We start from the raw sequence: 7,933 nt of genomic DNA on the forward strand, positions 1-7,933 counted from the left end.
AGCCACATAGCAAGCCGCTTACTATGGGGGCACTGATGCAGGATCGATCCTGAGCCAAACTGCTTGCTTCCATAGACACACACAGTGCAGCACAGCTCGACCCCGCCCCCACACACTCTCCTCACAGGCTGTGATTGACAGCCAGTGGCTCCTGCCTCAATTTCCTGAGAGGAGGGAGAGATAGGAGGCAGCCTCTGCTCTTAGGCACAGCGATGGATCGAGATTTGGCTCGGGTAAGAATTTAGGGGGACTCCGGAGGAGCTAGCATTGAAGGTTTTGTACCTTTTAATGCAGAGAATGCATTAAACACTTGCCGACCAGCTCACATACATATAAACTAAAAGCAGGGTGAATAGATGCAAAAATTTGGAGTATGGCTTCATTTAAAGAACATAGTAAAAAATAGCAGCGTACCATCATCCAAATTACTCAAGTAGGACAAGGGGAGAGTGGGGACAAGGGAGTAGTGGCTGAGGCTACCCCTGTGACGTCTCCACTCAAAAGGATTTTCCTTTTCTTGTTTTCAAAAGAAAACAAGAAAAAGCAGCCAGCACAGTCTGTTGATTCAGCAAACAAAAATATAATAATGACATATAAAACTCTGCGGCTCTCAGCGTGACATGTTTCATCCTATGTGGATATCATCAAGAGGCGCCTCTGATGATATCCACATAGGATGAAACGTGTCAGGCTGAGAGCCGCAGAGTTTTATATGTCATTATGTTCCTTTTTACCTGTAAGTACACTACAATAAATATTATGGGCCGGATTCACAAGGAGTTACGCCGGCGTATCAGTAAATACGCCAACGTAACTCGGAATCTACGCCCGTCGTAAGTTTAACTGTATGCTCAAACTGAGATACACTTAAACCTAGCTAAGATACGACGGCCTGCACCGTCGTATCTTAGGGTGCAATTTTTCCGCTGGCCGCTAGGTGGCGCTTCCGTTGATTTCGGCGTAGAATATGTAAATGACTAGATATGCCAATTCACGAACGTGCGCTTGCCCGTCGCAGTAAAGATACGCCGCGTAAAGATAAAGCTGCCCCCTAGGTGGTGTAGCCAATGTTAAGTATGGCCGTCGTTCCCGCGTCGAAATTTGAAAATTTTACGTTGTTTGCGCAAGTCGTCCGTGAATGGGGCTGGACGTAGTTTACGTTAACGTCGAAACCAATACGTCTGCGGCGTACTTTGGAGCAATGCACACTGGGATATGTACACGGACGGCGCATGCGCCGTTCGTAAAAAACGTCAATCACGTCGGGTCACCAATAATTTACATAAAACACGCCCCCTCATCCTCATTTAAATTAGGCGCGCTTACGCCGGCCCCATTTACGCTACGCCGCCGTAACTTAGGAGGTAAGTGCTTTGTGAATACAGCACTTGCCTCTCTGACTTACGACGGCGTAGCGTAAATACGATACGCCGCCATAAAAATGCGTGGATCTACGTAAATCCGGGCCTGTGTGTTTTACCTCTACAGGCTTCACTATTGTTGCTTTCTTCCTTGCATTGGGTTAATATCCTGCTGGTGATCGCACAATATATCCATCCGTTTGTGTGAATCCTGGTGTCTTTCTGGTATTGATGATCCTGGATCCATGACCTGCCGATCAAGTTTGGAGTGTTGCATTCACCACTGACCCCCCTGCATCATATGATTACAATGCCTGTTTTCATATCTTTCTGGTAAGCAGATTTGATAGCACGTGGGTGTGGTGTGCTTTTACTTTGCACATTGAAGTTTGGTAGAGGCTCCACGTCATCTTTACTTCATAGTGATTTTTCACATGGACTATCACACACACACATATATATATAAATATATATTTTCACTAAAGCGTGGCATTTTGGACTTTCACATACCTATACGTCAGCAAAGTGGCTTGTTCCCGCCAATTGCCGTACCTGTACGTCGGCTCCTTTTTCGAACCATAGCAGGTGCGCGCCCGCTGCACGACGGGGTACCCTATGCATGTGGCTGGCAAAAGTTGACAGGTGGTGAGAGAAGTCCAAGATGACACACAGATGGTGATCCTACTGTGATAAATAAATGTGCACCTCACACCAGAGTCTGTGCGTCACACTCCCCTTTGGGGTTCACACTCACCAGATAGATGAACACATCGGGCATTAATATGTTAACCACGTCTGTCCTCAGTGTCATAGAAGGTGTCGCAGCATATCCTGGAGTGTCCACCGATATGTGTCCGTAGTCTGACCAGTCCTTGGTTTTGTAGTAAGTGTCCTTACAAACGCAAATACTTTGTATCCAAAGTCAGGGATAACCATGCTCCTAGTTGCCTCCTCACATGGAGACAAACTGATTGCGATTTTTTTTTTTTTTTTACCAAAAATATGTAGAAGAATACACATTGGCCTAAACAGATGAAGAAATGTGTTTTTAAAAAAAAATGAGGGATATTTATTATAGTTAAAAGTAAATATTGATTTTTTTCTTTCAAAATTGTTGCTTTTCTTTTGTTTATAGTGCAAAAAACAGCAGAGGTGATCAAATGGCCTAGGAGAAGCGCTCTCCCTTGGGGTTACCATGCGGGCGTGCTCCAGAGTCTGGCTTTTGCATCCATAGACCGAATGATGGACTCATGCCTGCGTCATTGGATTTGAATGACAGCAGCGGGAGCCAATGGCCGTCTTGATTGGGGGGAATGGGATGACCTAACTCCTGAGCGTACGCAAAGGAGTTCATTCATCCTGGCACACAGGTATCATGCAGAGTGTGTGCAGCTCAGTGTATATTTTAACCCCTTCCCGGTCACGCCGATGTCCCTTTAAAAGGTTCTGAATGCCCAGGGGGGTGGGAAGGATTGGTGATCATGTGACCATTGTGATTGTCTGTAACATTTTTGTAAGCCATCCTGTCGGCTACCAATCGGCAGTCGGGTCCGAGAGCTGCATTGCTGGTAGTGTGCCGTGAGCGCGCTCTCGGCACAGAAACATCAATCGTATAGTAAAGCATATGCACAGCATGTGAGCGTTCATGCCCACCCTTTTTCAACCGCACATATTATGCCAGTGGCAACTGGTAACGAAGATTGTGAACAGGCAGTTTTTTTTTGCAGAAAATACATAGCATTCCCCTTCTACAATAGACTTCCTGCTTGCAATGATTTTTTTTTTTTAACTTTAGTTCCACTTTAATATTGATGTTTTTTCTTTTTTAAGGCTGCGGTGACGTAGGCCTGGCCTCACAGCTTGCTCTCTGGAAAGGCGACATCACCACTGCCTTTCAGGGAGATTACGTCATCTTTTCCAGAGATGACGTAATTGCTTTTACTTTTTTTTTCCTTTCTTTTTTTTTTTAAAGGGTAAATTTTATTTAGATTTTCGACAATATTGTATAATTACAGTCCAGTAATTTGTTTTTACTTGCAACGGCTCCAGCAACGTGGGTTTTGTATCGCTCATGTTGCTAAAGCCATGGCAGCATGTAAGCAATATCAGCCTTTGTGCCAAATCCAGCGCTGATGTCATTGGTAGGTTGGCACAAAAAAAACATGAAGAAAAGGTCACCTACCTAAGAAGTTTACATTTAGGCTGCTGGCTCAGATTTCTGGTAAGGAGGTGCAAAAGAAGCAATTGTAAAGAATAACAATTTTTTTTATTATATCCATTTGTTTTATACTACACATTTGAACATTGGTGGCAGTTTCATAGGGGGGGGGGGGGTTGGGTCGTCTTTAACCACTTAAGGACCGCTTCCTGCACATATACGTCGGCAGGTACGTCCTGTACTAGTACCCAGTCTCAATTTCCTTGTGTTTCTCGTCGGGCTGTTTTTCGACAAACACGTTCGTGTGTATGCTTAGAAACCCGCACAAGCTCCGGGACCCGCGGACCCGATCGCCGCTGGAGTCCCGCGATCGGTCCTCGGAGCTGAAGAATGGGGAGAGCTGTGTGTAAACACGGCTTCCCCGTTCTTCACTGTGGCGGCGTCATCGATCGTGTGATCCCTTTTATAGGGAAACACAATCGATGACGTCACACCTACAGCCACACCCCCCTACAATTGTAAACACACTTCAGGTCACACATAACCCCATCAGCGCCACCTGTGGTTAACTCCCAAACTGCATTTGTCATTTTCACAATAAACAATGCATTTTTTGCTGTGAAAATGACAATGGTCCCAAAAATTTGTCAAAATTGTCCGAAGTGTCCGCCATAATGTCGCGGCCACGAAAAAAAAACGCTGATCGCCGCCATTAGAAGTAAAACATTTTTTTTTATAAAAATGCAATAAAACGATCTCCTATATTGTAAACGCTATAAATTTTGCGCAAACCAACCGATAAACGCTTATTGCGATATTTTTTTTACCAAAAATAGGTAGAAGAATACGTATCGGCCTAAACTGAGGAAAAAAAAATTATATATTTTTGGGGGATATTTATTATAGCAAAAAGTAAAAAATATTGAATTTTTTTTCAAAATTGTCGCTCTATTTTTGTTTATAGCGCAAAAAATAAAAAACGCAGAGGTGATCAAATACCACCAAAAGAAAGCTCTCTTTGTGGGAAAAAAAAGGACGCCAATTTTGTTTGGGAGCCACGTCGCACGAGCGCGCAATTGTCAGTTAAAGCGACGCAGTGCCGAATCCCAAAAACTGTGCGGGTCCTTTAGCTGCCTAAAGGTCCGGGTCTTAAGTGGTTAAGACATATCCTTCCTGGAGCGGCTGCCTCTCCCTTTCCCAGTAAATCAGGTACACTCAGGTGTGAACGCAGACTAAGGAGTTACAGATACTTATTTTTATGTGGTGTGTTATTGTGTGATTGGGATGTGGTGCTTAGATAAATCACAAGTGCTATACAGCTCTCACTGTATTTATAATGAACTGCCATCATTTTGTTCTTCAAGTATTTTTTTATTAAAATATTTGCAGAAAATACATCTTTGGGTAGTTAAACGGCATTACCATCAGACCCAAAATGAGAAAGACGTATCCAGATTCTACAACCTAATAAGCAGAAGATACGCAATATTCCAGCGAGTCTTTATAGTCTGCGTACAACACAATCCCAACCAGGAATAGTCCAGGGGGTACGCGGCATTAAATCAAAGGACAAGAAACAACAGAAATGATACGGTATCTATAACTAACCGCGAGTGTTCTAGAACTGATGCCAATGGAAATCTTTACTCTTGAATTGTGAGTTTATATACTGTATCTCTGACGACCCCCAACAGGGTCAGTGTATTGCAGAACATAAAAATCCAGGAGGTGGCCGCATGTTAGAGCTGCACGATTAATCGCGATCTTGATTCTCCCCGCGGGATGACCCGCGATTCTTCTGCGTCACTGTCGGTTCCACGTAACCAGTGTCTAACGCAAATGGCGCAGATATCGGAAACCAACGTCAGCAGCCTGCGTCGCTGGATGGATGCCTGGGTTTCTCTCGCAGTTCTGTTGTGTGTATCCATGCGCCACCGAGTGGTTGCCGGTGGTACTGCTTCTGATATATTAATCTTTCTCACAGTTCTGTACAACTGTGTGTATCCATGCGCCACCCAATGGTTGCTGGCGGTACTGCTTCTGATGTATAAGAGAGACCAGTGATATGTCTATAATGTTAAAGACCATATAACTCCTATGAAAAAAGCAGAATCAAAGTTTGATTCTGCTTTTTTTCATAGGAGTTATATGGTCTTTAACATTATAGACTTATCACTGGTCTGTTTTTTATATATTAATTTTTTCAGATAAATCACAGGTTTATTATTTATTTGAGGGGGGGGGGGGGGTTCTGACATTCAGTTTTTGAGAATCGTGAGAGAATCATGATCTTTAGTCTAAGCAAAAGAATCGTGATTCTCATTTTGACCAGAATCGTGCAGCTCTACCGCATGTCCATCTAAGGATTGATGATAAGGACCCATATTGCTATTCGCAACATCTCATTTCCAACCTTCTCCTGAGTTCTGACCTCTCCACCCACCAATCTACCTCTTCTCCCCCCCACCTCTGCACACATCTTCCTCCCCAGCCCCCCCCCCCCCAAAGCAAACCTCACATCTGTATTCTCTCTGATGTAAGATGGCACTTATGGCCACTAGTCCTCAAAAGCCCACCCTCAAGATGCAGCCACTGGATGTCGATTAAAAGAACATACAGCCGCCTGAGCCGTCGGGTACCTCCACTACTAACGGGATATGCTGGACCGACTGCCCATGAACTCAGCTGCACACAGAGCTGGTGTTCCGATGAGAAATGCCCACCCGGTATTGTGCTTGCGAAAGCCTCCGAATATCGGAATTTACACTCAGTTGTAGACGCCGCCTGCGCACGCAACGTGTCTGTGGCGGCGCACATATATATGGGCGGCTGCCCTGTCAGTGGTCTGGGTTTCACTGAGCTCTCCCTTACACCAGCTCTACACCAATTCGGATGGGTTCCTCTCTGCCTTCAACACAGGTATACCTTACCTCTTTCCTTCTACCATTCCCTCCTAACGGATGTTTTGGTGAGGACCCTGTACCATGGTCTTCTACCCCTACTCCCGGTTGGCACCACTTCACCACCCAGTTGTCACTCCCCCTGAATTCACACTGCCCCCCTCTCCTCCCCCCCCTTCTCACACTATGGTTGGTTATGACCTTTTCCATGGTCTCTTACCTCCACTGGTTGTGTGGCTATCCCACCACTCACCAGTCCATTTCCATCATTATTTATTCACACAGTCTCCTCACACCCAACCACTCTATTCACCTAGTACAGGGGTGTCAAACTCAATTTCATTGTGGGCCACATGAGCATTATGATTGTCCTCAAAAGGGCCGGTTGTATCTGTAAGATTAGATGTCCAGCGCATCCCCTCCCCTTACATTAGATGTCAAGAGCCACCCCACCGTCAGAAGTTGAGTCCCCTACTCTCCCTTACATCAAAGTGCAGCCCCTTTCTTTATGCTGCTGCTGGAAAGATGCTGGATGCATTGCTTGAAAGCAGAAAGTAAGGGTCTGGAGGAGGGCCAGAGGAGGGCTGGAGATCTTCTGCAGCTGCAGGAGAGGTGCGAGGGCCACATGAAATGGCCTGAAGGGCCAGATTTGGCCAGAGGGCCTTGTGTTTGACACCTGTGACCTAGTACATTCACCTTGTCCTTTATTCACACTAGGAGTGCTCAAGGAGCCTGGACCTGCTGGGCCCCCTGTCCATTTTGAGTGTTGCCATTAGGCGCACCCCTTCGGCTCCCAACACCGATGTCCTCGGATGGCCCATGGCTCTTGACATTGCGTCATTTTGTGCACACTCATCTGTAAGTTATCTGGTCCTAGACGTCTTTTTTGGGGGGGGGGTTTTACCCACCCTCTCTTCTCTAACGTGACTTAGCTAACTTACTTAGACCAACCTATTCTCCTTTGCAGATACTTGACACGTCTGCTCATGAAGAGCAGTTGAAAGCCGCGAAACGCGTCAAGCTATTAGACTCCGTGTATCCCAAGTTACACATCTACCCACAAACATGTGTTCATTTTATGTTTACTATGATAGGGAATAGAAAGACTATGGATTGTGCAGATGCTTCCTTGTTATGTTCATACTTAATCATGAATATTGGTGGGTCCCCTGAATTTTACCATATCATTAATATGCATAAACATCTTAGTACTAGTTATTGCCAGCTTGGAAACCGGCACCTTTTATGCGGTGCATTTTTTTGTATATGCAATTCAATGTATGTTAAACATGTTTGTTATGTGATATTATTAAATATTTTATATTCCACCACTGCATTCATTTTTGCCATCATGAACTTCACTTAAAGTCCCACCCCTCTTTTTTTCTTTGCAATCTTGCTGCCTCCTGCTGCGATTTTGCTTCCTTCGTCAATTGACAGGGATGGAAGCACATGTCTCTACCCAGGCATGGCCTCATTTAAAGTCCCAAATTCCCCTTTCCCCCTTTACTACA

The sequence above is a fragment of the Rana temporaria genome, chromosome 2 (assembly GCF_905171775.1).
Source record: "Rana temporaria chromosome 2, aRanTem1.1, whole genome shotgun sequence".
NCBI lineage: Eukaryota > Metazoa > Chordata > Amphibia > Anura > Ranidae > Rana > Rana temporaria.